Source organism: Danio rerio, chromosome 4 (genome assembly GCF_052040795.2).
Source record: "Danio rerio strain M-AB ecotype USA chromosome 4, GRCz13ab, whole genome shotgun sequence".
NCBI lineage: Eukaryota > Metazoa > Chordata > Actinopteri > Cypriniformes > Danionidae > Danio > Danio rerio.
Window position 1 is genome coordinate 25,231,958 of NC_141024.2, and position 23,253 is coordinate 25,255,210.

General features: G+C 33.0%; 1 protein-coding gene across 1 annotated transcript in view; it reads right to left on the reverse strand.

Annotated features, from left to right (window-relative positions):
* The window catches only part of LOC147844732 (uncharacterized), a 731,371-nt gene that overhangs the window by 314,491 nt on the left and 393,627 nt on the right, over positions 1-23,253 (reverse strand). Inside the window, exon 9 of the mRNA XM_087248271.2 lies at positions 5,348-5,426. The gene's annotated coding sequence lies outside the window, so the exon portion shown is untranslated. The remainder of the gene's footprint in view (positions 1-5,347; positions 5,427-23,253) is intronic.

Here is a 23,253-nt window from a genome sequence, read left to right on the forward strand (position 1 = left end):
TTTACTTATTATATGTTCATGTAAACATATTTTATGTAAAGTGTTTCACTGAGGATGGTACTAAAAAAAAAAAAAAAAAAATATTACAATCTCCCATATTTTGTTAAACTTCTTCAAATTTTAACACATTCAGCAAGGGGTATGCAAACATTGAAGCACAACTTTATGCACATCTACACTACCTGATAAAAGTCTTGTCACCTATACAAGTTTTAGGAATGACAAATAATAACTTGACTTCTATAGTTGATCATTTGGTAACAGAAGTGGCTTATATGAAAGTCAAAGACCTCTAGATTATGCTTATTTTACCATAATAAAATATGATCATGCCTTGATTTTTAACTATTTATTTAGGACAGCAAGGATACCTTTGCTTAGACAAAAGCCTTGTCAATTAAGGGAAATATTGTACAGTATAGAATATAAAGTCATAGTGCAGTGAAAAAAAATATATATATATTGTGTATGACTCCCATGAGCTTGGAGGACTGAACCCATACATCTCTGCAATGACTCAAATAACTTTTAATAAAGTCACTTGGAATGGCAAAGAAAGCGTTCTTGCAGGACTCCCAGAGTTCATCAAGATTCTTTGCACTCATCTTTAATGCCTCCTCCATCTTACCCAAGACATGATCAATATTGCTTATATCTGGTAACTGGCCTGGACAATCCTGAAGCAGCTTGACCGTCTTTGCTTTCAGGAACGTGTGGAGACTGAAGTATGAGAAGGAGTGCTATTATGCTAAAGAATTTTCCCTCTCCTGTGGTTTGTAATGTAATGGGCAGCACAAATGTCCTGATTTCTCAGGCTGTTGATGTTGCCATCCACTTTGCAGATCACTTGTACGACCCCATACTAAATTGAACCCCAAACCATGATTTTTCCTTCACCAAACTTGACTGATTTCTGTGAGAGTCTTTGGTCCATGCGGGTTACAATAGGTTTTCATCAGTAATTGGGATGATTGGGATGCAGTTCAACAGATGATTCATCTGTAAAATCTATCTTTTGCCACTTTTTCAAATAATCAACTAGATGTTAAATTTATGTTTGTTGTCTTTACAACTGGGATCAGTGGCAAGACTTTTGTCAGGTAATGTATATAGGTATCCAAAAATTACTGGCTAAAAAACACTACACTACACTGATGTCTGTGAGAGACTGATGTCCTATGAGGGACTAGTTTTGTTCCATGTTCAGATGTGCTAGCCATTCAAAGCAAAGGCCTCTACACGTCTCTGTTGTCACCTTTAGACATTTTAACTGTCCTCACACTACAGTCTGTAGTATGATTTCCATTCTCTAATTCCGATTGCTATGTTTTCCACAAAAATGCCCTTGTTTAAGGTGTAGCATGTAAGTTTGACACCCAGTGTGTAACCTAGGTATTGCATTCCTGGGTCAAACAAACATAAGCGCAGGTTGCTAGATTGAGGAGCAAGCCTGACTATCGAGCCTAATGGCTGATTTAAATCGTGTTATAAATAAAAGCAATGATAGAAAGAATTTTCTCATTATTAAAATCAGTTTTTGTTCTAACCAATTCCTCGAATTTATATTTTAGAAACAGATTCTATTTCTTGCAGCTGAACAACAGAAAACTGACAATGATCATGCTAACAATGTGAGTTTGAATGCCATTTTACATGACATTTATTGCCAAATAAATCAACAAAAAGCAGCAACAGATAGTTCATCTCAGATTTTATAATAATAATAATAATAAAATAAAATAAAACCGTTTCAAACTGAACTTTAGAACTAAACACATGAGTGATTCAGCATCTACATTTAATAATGTTAATAGTTGTTTTAATATATTATAAAACTTACCATTTCCATGCATTTGAGTGGGTGCATTTTCTGTGCTTCAGTATGGCTGTATTTAAATTCCTGTCATGTTACGTCTGGTGCAAACAACCAAATTGTTTATCACTGCATATCTCGTCACGTAGCGTGTTATTAGGACACGAGGTTAGAGTGCTCACCTAATGTTTATGTTTGAAATATTTATATTATTTGCAAATTAACAATTACCTTACATGGAACTCTGAACCTGCATCTCATTTTAGAGTCTGCTGCTGTCCACCGGAGATTCCATTTCGGTCACAGACTCATGCTTTGTGAGCCTTTCTGAATGAATCAATGAACGAATGAATGAATAAAATACGCTGTTTTCCACCAAGGCAACCTGGGGTGCTGAAATATAATTGGCTAAAGTGGCATTGAGCAGGTTGAAAGAACCAAAACAAAGACAGCGTTCCCGCACCAAACATACATTTTTAAAGCAGAATATCTGACTTCAGCATTGTTTTTCATATAAACAAGAATGTTTATATAAACTTAGCATGTTTCTTAAATATCTGCATACAGCACCTTTAAAATCTGTTAGCCATCACCCACTTATGGAGATTTACATCTACCTATTATAAGATAAATTAGTAACAGTTATTAACCTTAGTGATCTACAAACAAATCAATAGGTATCATTATGATGCTAAATTATATAAAAGTTATACATGCAAAAGTTATAAGAAACAAAATTGTATTGCATTTAATAATTGTTTTTTCATATACAAACACAGAAAAAAATTCTTATAGGAAACTAGAAAAAAAAATGTCTTGAAAGCCAAATGTTTAGTGAGTTTATTTCAAATTTGATGAAGATATCATGCAAAATAAGGTTTCTGCAAAAAGTTGTGTTAAGATTATACTGGTGTCCTTCTCACCCTCACTATAAGAGGCACTTTCTCAAAACCAACATTCCAACAGTAATAGTTGCTGAATAGTTTGGTCTTCATACACAGTTCAGATATCTTTGTAAAGAAGACACTTTGGGGCTATATAACAAAAACAAAAAAGGTATAGATGCTTAAGTGATATAAAAATTACACTGCAGTGAACATTTTATTATTTCATAAACAAATATATAATAAATAACTTAATTTTGTAAAACTTTCATCTAAAAACATCTTAAAGCCAATACTGAAATCTGTACATTTTTTAATAACAAGTGCATTTCTGAGGAAACAAAATTGTTTATATTTTTTCTGTCATTTTCATTCACTTTACATTAGTGACACTTTCTTTCTAGAGCTCAGCATGCACCATTAAAAACGTAATTGCACAGCACTTTTTCTAGATATGGCTTAAAACTCTTCTTTCTACGTCTTTGGAATTATTAATTCTGATAAATTTGGTCTTCAGATTTTCATCATTCATTCATTAATTTTCCTTCGGCTTAGTCCCTTTATTTGCCACAGTGGAATGAACCACCAACAATTGATCTATAGTGCATGTCTTCGAACTGTGGGGAAAACCAGAGCACCCAGAGGAAACCCACGCCAACATAGAGTACACGCAAATTCCACACAGAAATGCCAACTGACCCAGCTAGTCCTCAAACCAGCAACCTTGAGTTGATCTAAGGAGCCACAGTGCAGCCCTTAGATTTTCACAATTTGAGATATACTGTAATTCCTATCCATACTGACACTCGTAATATGTTTACATGACAGTATCTAATGAAAATAAGTAATGTTTCTTTATATTTTTGAAAACTTTTGTACAGACTTTTGTGTACCCCATTCACACTGACCCATGGGAAAAAAAAAAAAAAAAAAAACATCATTGACTTGAACACATCAAACTTGAACAAATCACTTTCATGCCTTGACTTTTCACAAATAGTCCTTAATTGTATTGTTTTAAAAATCTTGCACTTTTAAGCCATTTTCAGGCCTCAAAAACTTCTTTAATTTTTTTTTTCAAAAAGTGGACAATCTTGCAATTATTTAGCTCATTTTTCAATAATTATGAATTTTAAATTTTTGTGACACTTTAAGCACTATTCTGAATTAGCTTTATTATAACCACACTTTTTAACTATTAGCCAAAATAGTATTCAAATCAATTTCCCCTTTTGGTGCTTTACAACTTTGTATTGGTCATTTTTTTGTTTCAAGAATAAGGTCCAAGATTTAGAATAAAAGTTACAGTACTTGTAGAATGCTTTCACAACAATACAGTAGTAAAAGATGACTTCACTTTTGTCAGTGTTTTCTTGCACAGTTGGATTTTGGATGAAATATATTTGTTAGTATTGGCCTAAACTGATTACCTTAAGTCACACCGAAGCGACAGCCGACAGAGGATTCTGCTTGATCTTAAAGCCTTTTCGATGGGTTTTTTCACTTATTATGATGGCATAGCGGTCAAAACAGGACAAATGAGCTCATGTATGGAACAAACTCTAGACCCTTGTCAGTGCACCCCTAGCTACAAGCCTGTGTCATGTACTACAAAATGAATGCACAAAACACATTAAAAGTTTTACATTTTGAGTTTACATTAGTGTCATGGAGAATATACCTTCTTCTGGAATACAAATGAGAACTATTTCAATGGACGTTAGTTTTCTTAAGATAAACAAAAAGTGTTATAACATATCCTCATATCATTTCATGTTTCGTTACACAGAAAACAGTCAAACAGGTTTAGATTAACATGAAGATGAATAAATAATGTTTAGGGATTTCCATCTATCCTAATACTTTTAAAGCAAAAGCTATAGTAACAGTCATGCTTGTCTTTAAAAAATAAATAAATAAATAAATAAATAAATAAAAACACTAATAAAACGAGAATGATTGCCCTCTTCTTCTTTAAACTTACATCATCACATTAAGAGCTATTTGCTCGCAAGATCCTGATTCAATTGAAAAGTGGATTAGAAATTAGCCTCGGTATTAATCCTTTGTTCGGGACTTGCAATAATCTGAGTCTAGGAGTGAATCGAAACATGAAAACCAGAAGTTCAAGACTGACACCGACGCTAACGGCCACAAACCCGTCAATGTGAGAACAACGCAGGCACATACGCTAAGCCTTCAGAAGACATTTCTTTGCGTCGCAATCAATGCGACGACGATGATAACAAGCTTTCAGCCTCAGTCGGAGGCCCGAGCTCTCCTCTATCGGCCAAAGTCATCAGCCGAATTTTCTACAGAGACTCAGGAGGGGGGGGGACAGGACGCGCTACGGCACGGCGTGACAAATACGGCAGGCGGTGCGTCAAGAAGATAAGCTCTAAATAATGCCACTCTGACACGGGAGAGAGAGAATGGGCAGATGAGGCCAAGCCATGCCATTCTGACAACACAGGGCCTGTTAAATGTATTAAAACGCTTAATGCAGGCATGCAGACGGAATCCGTGGGGAATTGGGGGCGTAGGGTGTTTTATCCCATCTTCCGATGGCCCTTTTTTGTTTTTCCATAAGCAATTAACAGCGTAGTGAACGCCGGAGGAGAATCAGAGTGACAGTGTGAAGGGAACATACCTGTCAAAAGCCCCTACGGAGTGAAGATAGGGCGAAAGAGAGGCAGATCGTGCTCACGTTCGTCCCAAGAGTGGTCTATCTGTGAAGATGAAAAAAAAAAGGAGTGAGAAGGATAGATAAAGATGGCGGGGATAAAGGGTGTTTATTGGATTATGAGTGGTACATGGGATCCACAATGCTGGCATTGTTTATGGTGATAAGTGTACGTGTGTGCGCCTGTTGTGCTACTTTGATGTTGATCACGTTCTGTTTAGTCTGCTAGACTGTCATGCTGTGATGAAGTAGAAAGCGCCATACACACACATACACTCATGTTTGTACAGCTATGCTTGCGGTCAATTCTATTCTGTATTTTATTTTATTTTATTTTATTCACCCCTGCATTTATCACTGCTAGCCGGTTCCCACAATGTCAAAAATGTTAGATTTACTGTATGTTGTGTATTTTAAATTCCTCCATCTATCCATCCATCCATCCATCCAACTATCCATCCCTCTACCCATCCATTTATTCTATAATGTATGTATATATTGCCATAAGATTTTTTTTAATAATCTTCATAAAATAACACATTTTATATATTTAAATGCATTTAAACAGCAATTTATAGACCATTTCAATGTGGTAATGCCTTTGGCCTATGAAAATTTCCTGCTTGTTATCAAACTATTCCATAACATTGAGGCGATTCAATCATAACTCAACTTTAAAACAGCTATCGGAACACTATTCATCAATATTTGACTCTTTTTGGATTATTGGAAGCTATAGAAAATAATAATGTAAAACAGGAAATACATTGAGACCATTTTTTTTTTGTTTACTTCCCTCAAAAGGTCTATACCTGAGCATTTTTAGCATCATAACTCCAGTGTCATGATCTTTTAGAAATCATTTTAATAAGCTGAGTTTCCACAAATCTGGTGCGTCTATGTATTGTGTTTATGTAGTTGCATCATGTGATGTCCCATGTTTTTTTTTTTTTTATGCGCTTGTGTTTACGTCATGTGTTTCCTTTGTTCGGTTTTCCCGCCGTTTGTTAATGTTTCCCGCCGTATGTATTCAGTTTAATCATGTCTTGTCTATTTAAACCCATAAGTGTCATTAGTTCTTTGTCCTGTATTGAATTGTCACCAATCCTTGTCCTGCCTGCATTTCATGTTCCAGTTGTAAGTGTGATTTTGTAAATAAATGTGTTTATTTGATAATCCTCTTTTCACGAACTTTCACAACACAAACATATTTAACAGTGGGTTACACTGATGTCTCTTAAATCCCCCCAAAAGACAATCCCCCAAGGCTTGGAACACAATGCTAAAAGGGAACTTCATTAAATTGGGCCTTAAAACATGACAAAAATGTCAAGACATCAAAGATACAATTGGAGATACATCATAAAGCTTATTTTCATAGAGAAAAACACTGCAAAATTACTGCAAATCGACTTCTTTATGCTCTCAGCCCCTTTAAATTCCCCTTTTAGCAGCATGTACAGTTAGGTCCGTAAATACTTGGACATTAACACAATTCTAAGGCTCTAGACAGCTCCATATAAAGGATTTGAAATGAAACCCACAAGATGTGCTTCAACTGTGTAAGAATTATAACAGTTTGCATATGTGCCTCTCACTTGTAAAGGGACCGAGAGTAATAATAATAATAATAATAAATCAAACATTCACTTTTTAATACTTGGATACAAATGCTTTGCAGTCAATTACAGCCTAAAGTCTGAAACGCATAGACATCACCAGACGCTGGGTTTCATTCCTGGTGGGGCTCTGTCAGGCCTCTACAGCAACTGTCTTCAGTTTCTGCTTGTTCTTGGAGCAGTTTTGTCCTGAGCAAGTGAAATGCATGCTCAATCGGATTCAGATCAGGTGATTGACTTGGCCATTGCATAATATTCTATTTCTTTCCCTTCAAAAACTCTTTGGGTGCTTTTTCAGTATGCCTTGGGTCATTCTTCATCTGCATTCTAAAGTGCCGTCCAATAAGTTCTGAAGTATCTGACTTAATATGAGCACAAAATGTTGCCTGAAACACTTCAGAATTCATCCTGCTGCTTTTGTCAGCAGTCACATTATCAATAAATACAAGAGAACCAGTGCCATTGACAGCCATACATTCCAATGCCATGTCAGTACTACCACCATGCTTCACTGCTTTGGACCATAAGCAGTTCCTCTCCTTCTTGATACTCTTCTCTTCCCATCACTTTGGTAGAAGTTGATCTTGGTCTCATCTGTCCATGAGCTGTTGTTCCAGCACTGTGAAGGCTTTTTTATAACTCTAATCTGACCTGTTTTTGAGGCTCACCAATGGTTTACATCTTGTGGTGAACCGTCTGTATTCACTCTGGTGGTCTTCTCTTGAATGGTGACTCTGTCACACATACACCTACCTCCTGGAGAGTGTTTTTGATTTACATTTACATTTAGTCATTTAGCAGACGCTTTTATGCAAAGCGACTTACAAATAAGGACAAGTAAGCAATTTACTCAACTATAAAAGCAACAATGAATAAGTGCTGTAGACAAGTTTTTAGTTATTTTAGTTATTTAAAACATTAGTTTTTTTTTTGTTTTTTTTGTAGTTAGTGGAGGAGTCAGAGAGGGAATTGCATATTCAATTCAATTTAATTCAATTCAGCTTCATTTGTATAGCGCTTTTACAATGTAGATTGTGTCAAAGCAGCTTCACAGAAATGGTCATAGTAACTGGATCCGGGTAGTTCAGTTTTTAGTGTTTAAGTTCAGTTCAGTTTAGCTCAGTTCAGTGTGGTTTGAAATCCATACTGAGAGTCCAAACACTGAAGAGCAAATTCCTCGATGTGTAGCTTTTCAGATCCTGAACCATGCAAGCCAGTGGCGACAGCGGAGAGGGAAAAATAACTTCACCAATAGGAGAGTGAAGAAAAAAAAACCTATAGTAAGTACCCTTACATATTAGTAAGGAAAGTGGAGACTAAATAGTTGAAGACAGCGAGTGACTCTGTCGTTCTGATGCAGTTAGGGAGTTCATTCCACCAACTGGGCAAACTGAGCGAGCGTTCGGGAAAGTGTTTTCTGCCCAATTGTTGTGAAGAGTGTTTCCTTCACCAGGGATTGAATTCTTTATCATCCACCATAGTTGTTTTCGATGGTCTTCCGAGTCTTTTGGTGTTGCCAAGCTCATTGGTGCATTATTTATTTTTAAGAACATTCCACACAGTTGTTTTGGCCATGCCTAATGTTTTTGCAATCTCTCTGATGGGTTTGTTCTGTTTTTTTAACCATGTAATGATGGCTTGATTGACTGATAGTGACAGCTCTTTGGATCTCATCTTGACAGTTGACAGTAACAGATTCTTAATGCAAATAGCACCCTTGAAATTAACCCTGAAACTTATATCTGCTCATTGTAATTGGGATAATGAGGGAATACCACACACCTGGCCATGACACAGCATAGAAGCCAATCGTCCGATTACTTTTGAACCCCTAACACGTGGAAGGCACATATGCAAAATTATGTAATTCCAACAGCGTTCATTTGATGATTTGGATGTAAATTAAAGCTGACAGTCTACAGTTAAAGCGCATCTTTTTTGTTTTGTTTCAAATCCATTGTGTTGGTGTATAGTGCCAAAAATGTTAAATGTTGTGTCTATGTACAAATATTTATGGACCCAACTGTATTACTGACTGTTGCTCTATGAACCAACTTTCTCTTCTATTAACGTGTATTGAATGTTAGCAAATTGGACATAAACATACTCTCTGTACTCCCACTGATGTTCCTGTGTCTGGGCCACAATTAATAAGCCTATTTTAAAACTAAACTAAACTAAAAACAGATTTAAAAGGAAATAACTGAGAAGGATCAGAAGCAAGCAAGATCCTAGACATAGAGAAGAGTGGAAAAAATAGAAAGAAATGAACAAGAAATAAACCCAAGCAATCTATCTGCTGTCCCAATCTGCTTTGGCAGAAACTCTAATGCCAGAACAGGCGAACTCCAAACACACACACAGAAAAAAAAGTCTTATCACTTCTTACCGCACAGATTAAACACGACCCTGTCGCATCATGTTCAGATAGTGCGCTGCCGCCGCTGGCTATGAGGAGTGAGTGTGTGTCTGTCAGGACGGCTGTGTTTGGGAAGAATTTAAACTTCAAGAGCTCTCCCAAAATAGGTCTAAAATAAGTCATTAATAAAAATGACTTGTTTCGGTTGAGTAGCAAGTGTAGGATGTGGCTTAATAAGTGAAGGTGCATGATAAAATAATATTTTCTTTTCAATTCTTGACTTTGATTAGCTGGAAGGTGTTCCATAAGTAAGGGATAACCAACAGACTATTATGTGTTGAGGAATATCAAATACACTGCAAAGAGGCAAAAAACAAAAAACAAACAAACAAAAAAAACTGTTGATTTAAAATAATTTAATGTATGGAAAGCTGTTGCTTATAAAGCTTATTCCATGGTTATTTGCTAGATTCTAGACATGCTAAAAATAGAATAGCTGTAACTGCACATGCAATAAATTATATTATTGCACACCAATCCCATTCAATCAGAATCAAGACTTTTAACCATGGAATAAAAACTTTTCATAAAAGAATAAATGCAGATAGTTCTAGTCAATTTTGATCACACACTGTAAAACATATCTGTAAATTAGTATTAGTATTTTTAAATAAGTATTTCCCCTGTGTATTTATGGTTTTAAATTGCATTATGGTACCTTTGCCTTTATTGCAACAATTTTTTATCCAAAAAAAATTCAAAAGGTGACTTTTACAAACATTTTTGATAGTTTAAAGTGATGTGTATTGTGTGAGTTGGTGATGTATATTATGGTACAAAAACCTTGTAATAAAAAGGCAGTACATTTTCTGTTATTTTACAGACTTATTTATCTATTATGTCTTATGCACTATGTTACTTAAAATGACTAAAATGTCAATAAAAGTCAATTTGTTAAACTTTACAGTTGGATTTTAAATGACGAAAGCCAAAAGGCCCCATGAAGCAATTCACAACCGTGAATAAACTGAAGAATTTTGTGAAATTTGAGATGCAAAGATAATTAACTTGCATATAAATATTTTTAACTTTAAAAACATTTAATTCACAGCAATCTATTAATAATCCCTTAAGTATGCACAGCAATCTGTTAACTATCCCTCATGTATTATCCCAGGAACATGCAAAGGAAGTATGGAAAATTGCATGATCATTCATTTGTTTCAGCTTAACATTGTTCAATCTTTAAACAAAACCCTGTTAAGACAAAAAAAAGATATATATATATTAAAAGATATATATATATATATATATATATATATATATATATATATATATATATATATATATATATATATATATATATATATATATATATATATATGACAAAATATTGTGCATCCCTACTTTATTTTATTTTATTTTGTTTTATTTTATTTTATTTTACTTTTTTAACTGTTTAAAGTCCTTGCATGGGAACAGGTTCATATATATATATATGAACCTGTTCCCATGCAAGGACTTTAAACAGTTAAAAAAGTAAAATAAAATAAAATAAAATAAAATAAAATAAAATAAAATAAAATAAAATAAAATATAACAAAATAAAATAAAATAAAATAAAGTAGGGATGCACAATATTTTTAGACATATACAATATTGGCTGACATGGTGAGTAAAAATGATGTAGTTTGTATTGCTTTGTGAATAAGTAAATCGATAACATGACGTGATAAAGGGCAATTGCTTGTTAAAAACAAAAAATAAATAAATAAAATAAAAACATTGGGATGTCCCAATGTCAGATGCATCCAAGATTTATTCATTGATTCAATTTCCTACGGCTTTATTAGTCCCTTTATTCATCTGGAGTCGATACATTGGAATGAACGACCAAATTTTCTGGCATATGTTTTACAAACCTGATGCCCTTCCAGCTGAAACCTAGTTATGGGTAAACATCCATACACACACACATTCACACACACATGCTATGGAAAATTTAGTTTATTTAATTCATCTATAGCGCATGTCTTTGGACTTGTGGAAGAAACCGGAGCACCTGGAAGAAACCCACTTGAACAAGGGGACAACCTGCACAGGTGTCCACACAGAAATGCCAACTGACCCAGCCGACCTTCTTGCTGTGAGGCAACAGTGATGACCACAGAGCCACCATGTTGCCTATCCAAGATTCATCCGGTCATTTTGAATCAGCTCTTAAATTCAGTTAGTCAGTACTGATCAAATTACAGATACATTATTTTGTTTTGTAAAATAATAAACGTTTCTTATAATAAACTTAACCTAATAATAATTATAAACTTAATAAAAAAAAAAATAAACCTAAACTTCAAAAAATTGCAGCAACAACTGCAATTAAGCATATTCGCTAACTTGTCATAGTCTGTTACAGTGCTGTGGAGGAATTTTAGCTCACTCACATTTGCAGAATCTTTATAATTCACCCACAATGAATAGTTTTTGAGCATGAACCATCCTTTTATGGGCATGTAACACAGTATCTCAATTGGATTCAAGTCAAAACTTTGACTAGGCCACTCTACAGTCTTTTTTTTTTTTCATCGATTCAGAAGTGAATCATTTGCTTTGAATCATTGTCCTGTTGCAAAACCCAAATTCGTTTCGACTCAAGGTCACTAAAGATAGCTGGACGTTCTCCTTCAAGATACACAGCAGAACTCATGGTTCCATTTATCTTAACAATTCTTCCTGGACCTGTAGCAACAAAACAGCCTCAGACCATAACGCTAGTAGTACAACTTTTTACTGTTGGTGTGGTGTTCTTTTTCTTCTTTTTCGTTACTTTTACTCTTCACATACCTTCCAAACAGTTCAATGTTTGTCTCATCACTCCACATAGTATTTCCTAAAAATCTTTGGACCTTTGTACTTCAAGATTTTCTTGCAAACTTAGAAAAGCATTTGTGTGTTTATTTATTTATTTATTTATTTGTTTTTTGTCTTGGAGCTTTGCCATGCCAACCATTTTTGCCCAGTCTCTATATTATTACTTTAGTAAAGAAAAGAACAAGATATGCAATCCCATGAAGCATCATGAATGACAAAATTTGAATTTGAAATTGGCAAAATTTTAAACATTAATTTCAATATTGCTGATTGTTTCTACAGTATATAAACTAAGTTTATTATTTTTAGAGTAAATAGAAACAATTGCATTGATCATTGCACATTCTGTGAGTGATTGTGGTCTGTTCACTGTGACCATCTGATGGTGGAATTCATGAACAGGATCATGGGTAATGTAGTACTTGCAGAAATAACTCTGCTAATAAACGTGTTTAAAAAAACAGTTACCCTTTAAGATTTTTTGTAATCAAGTTTAACAAAAACACCAAGCAGGAGTAAAAGAAGCAGGTTAGACTTAAATATGGAAGCCAAAAGATGGTAGAGTGTCACCAGGAGCCTGAATCAGGGTAACAGGAGTTAAAGAGGGGGCGATGAGAGAGGAGAGGATGGAGAATGGGGTGAATTGGAGAGAGGAGTTTTAAAAGCCGAGCGGACGAAAAACCTGTTTAAGAAAACCCCACTGGAACCACAATCTGCCTCCCCACCCGACCATGTGTGTGTGTGTGATTTACCAACAAAGAGAAGCGTACCAGCGCGGCCAGGCCCAGATATACACCCACTCACCCAAACACACACTCAACTTCACAGGACTTTACCAACACACATGGATGTGCAATTGTCTAACTCTTCAAAACAGGGACCGCCGATGGCCACACGCACGCATACACTCCTACGATGCAAATATCATTACCAATATAATGAAAAGCAGCAACTTTACAGCAAAAACACTCTGTGCGCCATAAGAGTTCCCAGTTCTGGACGACACTGTACAACAGTTAAAATTTGCAATATGGAATAATATGCACATACAGAGTACAACATATACTAAACAAGTACAGACGAGAAATAACTTAATATTAACAGCTAGCAGAGTAGTTGGTTGCAGTTTGCGAGCAACTTCCACAATTATATTGAATTCAAATTGTAGTTGCAAGTTGTTTTTAATGTTCTTTGAGTTCTTTAATAAAAAAAAAATTAAAAATAACAACTGTTATGGACTGAGCATAATAACAGAGTAGAGGATCCACATGCAGTTTATAAACATAACTTGCACGACACCGCATGCATACATTGACTTTGTATATTAAAAGTGTCTTATTTTGTTTGGATGGTTAGGATTTCCAGGACTGATCGCTTAATTTATTTAATTATTTATTTGTATGTCTGTTTGTTTGTTTGTTTGCAAACCAGCCAGAACCCAGACCTAAATCATATTGAACATCTCTGAAGAGATTTGAAAAGGGCTTGAGAGTTACTGCAAAGAATGGGCAAAAATTCCCAAAGACAGATGTGCCAAGCTTGTGGTCTCATATTCAAAAGCAACAAAGTATTGAGCAAAGATTTTTCGGGTTTCAAAACATTTTTAATTTTTTTTAATTCATTTTTTTTTTAATTGCAACAATTATTGTTTTTTTTTTTTTACATTGTCATTATGGGGTATTGTGTGTAAAATGTTGAGGAAATAAATTAATTGGATCCATTTTGGAATGAGGCTATGACATAAAAAATGTGGAAAAAGTGAAGCGCTATGAATACCTCCTGGGTGCACTGTGTCTACCATAGTGTACAGCTTTTCGCCAATTTGGTCACCTCTAATACACACTGTATGCCATTTTTAATACCAAATCCAAATCAGCATCTGACAAAGCAACGATATACCCAAAAGCAAACAGGGATTCACACTGTATATCATTTTCATAATAATTCAAGCTGTGTATTATTTGCGATAATCTCTGACTGTCCTTGGGGATTACAGATGAGTGTACTAATACATAATAATCCTTCCCCTCAAAACACACAGTCTCCATATGATATCACTGTCTGCTTAATGACCTCAAAGGGTCAAAGATTTTTTTGATGCTTAAAGCTTTTTATGTCCATTTTTCCCAATTTTTTTATGATGCAGTATCATCAACCACTCTTCATTTTTTTGTCCTTTCTCAGCTTTCCTCCCCCTCTTGTTCTCTGGACATATCTTCCCTAGTCTCGTCCAGCCTCAATAACATACAACAAAACACAAGGGTCTGCTGATAAAAGCACAAAAACAGAGAGATAGCAGAGATTTATGAGTTCATCCGCCTCCCTTCGCCCTGGGCTTAATAATTTCTTTTGTTCTACCGAGTTCAAGTTTTTGAGATTTTGTGCAGCTTTAAACTAACATTCAAAGTTTTATGTAACATAGTATAATAACTTCATTACATATGTAATAAATTGTGTAGTACATTAAAATAATGTGGATATACTTAATGAGATAATAAAAATATGTTCAAGAAAAATTTGTTTTTTTATATGAGAACCTTATTTATTTATTTATTTATTTATGTTTTTATTTATTTATTTATTTATTTATTTATTTATTTATTTATTTATATTCTTTTATTCTTTTGTTTTGTGTGTCTATATAAATACTTTATTTTTCTCATTCATTATTATTTTATTATAAAGACTTTAAATCAATTTAAAAGTGTGTAAGTGTGTCAATGTAAAATGTGTCAGAATTTAATCAGTCCATTTTAATTAACATGTTGTTTTAAAAGAAATAATTTTTAAATTTCCACCACATATCTATTACTTAAATCTTTTTAAATATTTTATGTTAAACAATTGGGTTTGTGATGTGTAAAAATGAACATAAACAGATTAATATGGCACCATGTTTTTTTTTACAAGTAAAATATAAAAATGCTCTAAATGAACATCATCAAATTGAAATAAATAAATAAATAAATAAATAAATAAATAAATAAATAAATAAATAAACAAATAAATAAATAAATAAATAAATTCATTTGAGCCTTTTTGTGTTTTTCTTTTGAAAAAAAAAACTGTGCCATATTTAAGCTGTTTATGTGTATTTTTCACAAAATGAACCAATTATCCTACTCTGACACATTGTATGTGTACTAAACCTTTTTTAATTATTTAAAATCTTTATAATGGAAACATAATAATTCTAAATAAAAAAAAAAAAACACAAACACAAAGAAAAAGAAAAAAAACAGTATATATGCCTATTTATACACAAGTGCCCTAAACACATATAATAAAACAAAAATAAATAAAAATAAAAAGACCTCCTTTTTACAAAATATTTCCATCAATAAATAAATAAGCAAATAAGTAAATAAATAAACAGCTAACTTAATGAATGAACAAACAAACAAACAAACAAACAAACAAACAAACAAACAAACAAATAATAAGTTACTCAAAAACAATTACAAATCATAATTCCAGACAAAACTTAGAAGGTGGAAAAACCTTTTTTTTATATATAGCTGTATAGTATTTGTTGTTTCCAAGGTTTCTAATAATGGTTGTAAGTTTGTCTTAACCATTACAAATGATAAACATTTGATCTCATTAGATCTCACTTTAAAGTATTACACTGTTGCAGAAAACGTTAATTAGATTGTTTAAAAAGCTGTTGTTTAGTGATTAAACGACAACAAAAACAAAAAAATAAATGAATAGAAAACTATTAAATCATGTAAAAATCTTTCATTCAGGTCAAACAAGGACTCACTTGACCAAGTGGAAAGAAAATATTTCTGTTAAACTCCAATAATCCATGTTATCTGGCATTCTTATTTGTTAGAGGGAAAAATAATAATCATCACCACAATAATCATGACTAACAGTATTTTTGTTTTAAAGTCTATATGGCTAATTTATAGTTAATTTTATAATTAGAATTAATAGTATTAATAACATACTGTTCATTTAGAGAAGTGTCTTTTTATGAAGATTTATTGGCAACTTCAGTTGTATTCTTTAGTGTTATCATCATTTTTTTTTTTTTTTTTTGTATTTGTAAGAGAATGATTTCAGTTGGTGCTCCTGCTAGACTGCTGCTTTGTTTGTGTCTAGCCAACTAGCTAACATTAACCAGCATAATCAAATTACCACAGAGCACACAAAAAAAGAAAGAAACATAAAACAATAAAGATTTGTATCAAAAACAGTTTCAGCCACACAAATAATGAATAGAGCGATGCTAGAATTCAACTAATGTCATCAAAACTGTATTGGTATAATTAATGTATTTACAACCCCAAATGAGAAAAAAGTTGGACAGTATAGAGAACACAAATAAAAAAGTAGTGATTTCCAAAAGTACTTTGACTTGTATTTCATTGCAGACATTATAAACACAAAATATGTTATGTTTTGTCTGGTCAACTTAATTTAATTTGTAAATATACATCTTTTCCTGTCATTCAGATTTGCAACACAATTCAAAAAAGTTGGAACTGGCAATTTAGGACTGGTACTCAGGTAAACTGGTTAAATGATGATATTTGAAACAGGTGATGTCAACAGGTGATTGTTATTGTGATTTGGTACAAAAGCAGCATTCAAGAAAGATCTAGTCCTTTAGGAGCAAAGATGGGGAGAGAATCGTCAGTTTGCCAACAAATACGTGAGAAAATAAATGAAATGTTTTAAAACAATGTCACTCAAAGGAAGATAGGAAGACATTGGATATTTCTCTTTCAACAGTGCATAACAAAATATCACCACATAGGTCAGGACTACTTTGGCAAACCTTTGTCGAGTACCACAATACGTAGTTACATCCACAAATGCCAAACTATACTTTGCCAAAAGAAAGCCCTATGTTAAGTGTCCAGAACTTTAAACTCGGAGGCATCTGGCATGGACCATCACACAGTAGAAACATGTACTGTGGTCAAATTAATCAATATTTCAGGTAATTGTTTTTGGGACAAATGGATACCATGTGCTTTGAAACAAAGAAGAAAAGGATCATCCAGACTGTTACCAGCAACACGTCCAAAAGCCAGGGTCTGTCATGGTATGGGGTTGTGTCAGTGCCTTTGGCAAAGGTAACTTGCACTTCTGTGATGGCACCATAAATGCTGAGAAGTACGTAGAGATTATGGAGCACAATATTGCTGCCTTCTTTTCCAGGGACCCCTTTTGTGTATTTGAACAAGACAATGCAAAATCACACATTACAAAGTCCTGTCTGTGGAGGAAGAGTATACAGGTACTTCACTGGCCTGTCTGCAGTTCCGACCTGTCTCCTGTCTGAACACACATTCTGCACCCACCTAAGTGCATATTACAAAATCTTAATATAACAAAACAATAAAGTGTCATTAATTTTAGAACATGTTTTAGTTATTTAATGGCATATTCCCCAGGTGGAGTACCAGGAGCTAGAGTCCACGAGAGGATTATCCACTCTGTTCTAATGTCATTCAGATGGACTCCATTTCCCACTAATCTTTGTTCTGAATATGATCCCAGCTATTACACATTACCTGGAAGATGCAGTGGATGCAGACTTCACAGGTGAGTCTTTCAAAGTCCGCGAAAGTCTAACTAATCATTGTGAAATGAGACTGTCGAGTCTACAGAGTTTTGACCTCATTACCTAACAAACCATACAGCTGCCATTAATTAGTGGCAGTAACCTTTGAACTTACTTTTTCAAAAAATGATTTTAAAACTTACATTACATGATTTTAAGGTAAAACAAAGTTTTCAAAATGTAAGAATATATATCCATTAGTCCATAACGATACACAAAATGTAAAACATTATGTGCTTCACACAGGTAAGTGGGCTTTACAAACCACCTGTAGAAACTATCTTCTCTGTGAAAAAATTAAAACCTTACTTTAGAACCTAATTCTATAACCAATGACAGTTCCTTTGTATAATTAGCATTGCCTGTGTGTATTGCCTCTTCTTGTTTGCTGAATGTCTCCACGTGTAAATTAAAACTATATAAGTACACTGTGTATAAGTAGGTATATATACTATTGTTGATTTGTTTGTTTTTCACTGCTTTTTATTTAATTCATTATTTGTTTGCTTCCACTATAAAGAGTTTAAATCAATAAAATATGTTTAGTGCACATACAATGTGTCAGAGTACATGTGTGAAAAATAAACAGCTTAAATATGGCACTTTTTTCCCAAAGAAAAATACAAAAAGCTAAATGACCAAATGTAAATGTAATAAGACATGTCAAATGGTATGGCATTTTTGTTTTTAACATTTCATTAGTTAGATATCCAAGTAAACTGAAGCCTAATACGCTTCTCTAAAACCGTAATATGGATTTTTTGTCTTGTCATCTGCAAAAGATCAACCGATTGTTTTCTTCATTACTTGGGAAACAACTGATACAGCCTTCGTAGTTCTGCGATGAATCAAATGCACTTTTAATGTGTCTTTGGAAGTTTCAGCCTATAATGGAGACACAACTACACATTCACACACTCTTTGCAAAGTCTTGTCAGCTGAGCATATTTATTGTTTCTTTGCTTTCTTCTACCTGTTATTATTATCATTATTATTATTTTTGTATTTTGGATTGTTCGTAGTTTCAAGATTGCTTGCTGCCTGACCTGACCATTGCCAGTTACTCGTGTTGCTTACCCTAGAGACTGGAATTAGATACCAATGACTGTGATTGGCCGTGAAGCTCATCAGTTCACCGAACTGTTGAAACAGGGACAGCGGAGTGTTTCAAAGTCACGTTGATCAGCTGGTTTGTCTATAAGCTGACTTACAAGCAATCCAATGACATACGATGATGAATCATGGCTTAAAACCCCTTCAGTGTCCCTGTATCTGTGGTTACACTCTGTAAATATGGTGAACTGCTGAGCTTCACAGCCAATCACATTCATTTCTGGTGAGCATTTGAACACCAATCAGTGTTGTTTAAGAACATGCTCAACAGAGCTCAAATGTTAGCGAGTATAGTGCAACCCTAATATATATATATATATATATATATATATATATATATATATATATATATATATATATATATATATATATATATATATATATATATATATATATACATATACACATATATATATATATATATATATATATATATATATACATATATATATATATATATATATATACATACATATATATATATATATATATATATATATATATATATATATATATATATATACATATATATATATATATAGATATATAGATATACATATATATATATACATATATATATATATATATATATATATACATATATATATATATATATATATATATATACATATATATATATACATATATATATATATATATATATATATATATATATATATATATATATATATATATATATATATATATACATATATATATATATATATATATATATATATATATACATATATATATATATATATATATATATATATATATATATATATATATATATATATATATATATATATATATATATATATATATATATATATATATATATATATATATATATATATATATATATATATATATATATATATATACATATATATATATATATATATATATATATATATACATATATATATACATATATATATATATATATATATATATATATACATATATATATATATATATATATATATATATATATATATATACATATATATATACATATATATATATATATATATATACATATATATATATATATATATATATATATACATATATATACATATATATATATATATATATATACATATATATATATATATATATATATATATATATATATATATATATATACATATATATATATATATATATACATATATATATACATATATATATATATATATATATATATATATATATATATATATATATATATATATATATATATATATATATATACATATATATATATATATATACATATATATATATATATACATATATATATATATATATATATATATATATATATATATATATATATATATATATATATATATATATATATATATATATATATATATACATTTATCTAGTCTTTTTAGTCCATTTTGTTAGTCTGATTTTCTATGTTCCACGCAGCAAGTGCATAAAAGTTGCATAAGTTGCTCTGTGCTGCAAAACCCTGAATATAATTTCCAGAAGTGCCTGCAGAGTGGACTGCAATAAAATTTTTTAAAAAAAAATCCCTCGTTTAACCACACACAAACTTGTAAATTGTTCATGGCCAAACACCCATGGTGCTGTGGACTATCAGAGTCTCCGCACACATTCAGCACTGACCGAAACCCCATATATGTATATTCGCCCCATACCAGTTATCAGGGGCCCAGCACTGCTCACATTGCCACACCAGCACGACTGAAAGTTAGGATTGTGGGGATCAACATTTGTCCGCAGTCTCTCACTGTCACTCATCATTACCGCCACCACCATCAATGTAATGTGTGTGTGTGTGTGTGTGCGTGTGTGTGTGTGTCCAATGTGTAAGTGAGCCAAAGAAGGAATCGCTCTCTGAATGTGTGGTCTTGGTGCAATTGGCTTTACTGTATCCCTTACATACACAGATACAGGCAAACATACACTTTTGCCCCATCTCTACAGGCTATTTACGGCAGCTAAGTCGATGCAAACGTTGTAGACGGTGAGTGGGCAGGATTGAAGCCCGGAGGCATTACAGTCTTTTATGTCTATGAGAAATCAGACGTAGGCTGAGGGAATGGAAGCAGGGGGGTTACAAACACGCAGAATGGCCTCCAACCACTCTGTCGTAAAAAAACAAAACACACACAAAAAAAAACAGTCTTTTCTGGACCACCAACGAGACCAACACCCTGCGTGATTTGCTTTGCACTTCCGTTTAATTGGTGTTAACCAGATTAGCGGCGTCAAAGGCTACAAATGTTGACGTCAAAACAACTTGGGCCCTGTGGCAAAAATCTCCATTGCAATGCAAGAAAAGATGCTGAACGTGAAGGAACAAATGGCTGGATAAATGCTAAACGTGCGCTAATGCTTTCATAATCACGCGAATATAAAAACCAAGGCTTGTGAGAACAATTCCTTTCCGGGAAGCTTTATTATGACCAGCAACAAAAAGCCTGCAATTGATATGTTCTAAGTAACATCTCTATAATGTCCCATTCAGAAGACAAAACAAACATTTTGTTCAAAAGTATCTTTTTTCATGCAAGAACTGTGACTTACATGTTGACAGATGATCTCCGTGGAAATTGACACAGTAATTAAATTGATTTATGTGATTTTTCCACATTGTGGGCTTGAAAAATAAAAGATAAAAGAACAAACAGAAGTGATAATCGGGACTGTGTGGGATATGAAAGTGAGACGGGTGGGTGGGATTGCATAGCTCTTCAAAAAGTGGTCTCTAAATGATGCTGAGCTTGACCACAGGCCTAAAGGCCAGACATACACACTCAAAATGACAATAAATGTACTAAAAAAACACAGAGACATCATATTTTCCATAGACTCCATAGACATAGAACAAACTTTTCACTTTTGTGCACACATTTTGGGCCAATCTTACTGTCAAACTCTGCTTTTAAGAAAACTACAATTTAAAAATGATTTTTAATCAGCCAAAATGGCTATCCGCCACAGCTTAAATCTACCTGTGTTGGTGGGTATTAATGGCAGGTGTTAATTTCATATACATACCTGAAATATGCTATTTCTCTGAGTCATGGAATATAATTCAGTTTGTTCTTTTTTTCCCATTCATTAAAATGTCACTATTCTATACTATATTATTGCATTGTTTCACACTTGTTAGTCTGTTTTCAGCTCAATTTTATTTTTTTTTCAAGCTCATCATTTGGCAGTAACTTGCTGTAAGTCCAATGCCGTTACTAGACTAACTATTTGAACAGACTGTACTAGAGGCTAATGTCTCAGGATAATGTCAATTTTGGGAGCTTTGGATTCAAAATGACCACTTCAAAGACTGGGTATTAAAAGACGACAGAAAATGTAAATATAAAGTTTGTAAAACAACTATCAAAACAATTATTGTTGTTCTCAGAGTGGCCAGTTAGGTTCTGCAAAATTATATTTTGCAAAGCACAACAGAGGTCTGTTGTCCCATTCTTTAGTCATGTAAAATCAGCTAGTTTGTAAGTGAAAGTCATGGGGATTTGATATATGGCTGAACCCTGAATTTAGTGACAGACTCACCATTTCATAGTTCACTAGCGGCCATTAGCCCATCTACATCCTGTAAAATACAAAATAATATAATTTTACAGGGCGACACGTTGACTCAGTGGTTAGCACTGTTGCCCCACAGCAAGAAAGACGCTGGTTCGAGTCTGTTGACATTTGACTGGCTGTGTTTGCATGGGTTTCCTCTGGATGATCCTATTTCCTCCAAAGTCCAAAGACATGTGGTATAGGTGAAATGAATAAACTAAATTGCCATTTATTTTAATAAATTGCAATAATGTATATGTCTAAACGAGTGTGTATGGATGTTTCACAGAACTGGGTTGTAGCTGGAAAGACCGCTGTGTAAAACATATGCTGGATAAGTTGGTGGTCATTCCGCTGTGGCAACCCCTGTTGAAATAACGTGGGGGTAAGTCGAAGTAAAATGAATGAATGAATACTTCTACATTGGACTCCGGCTTTGTTTATGACCTCTATGACTTTCCAGGAATGGCTGGGGACTGATTATATAATGAAATAAAAGAAAATCTATATGTTAATGATTATCATTATAACATACAACACCCAGGAGAACATCTCAGCATATTGCAATTATTATTTTCCAAACTCTGCAATATTGCATTGTTCTAACTTGGTTTTATTTACTTTTTATTTATTTAAACTTACACATTTTTACTTATTTAACTTTTATTAACACACATTAATCACACACCATGATCTAATATGAAAGACATGGGCAAACGCATCTGTTTTACAGTTGTATTGCAATGAAAAGTGT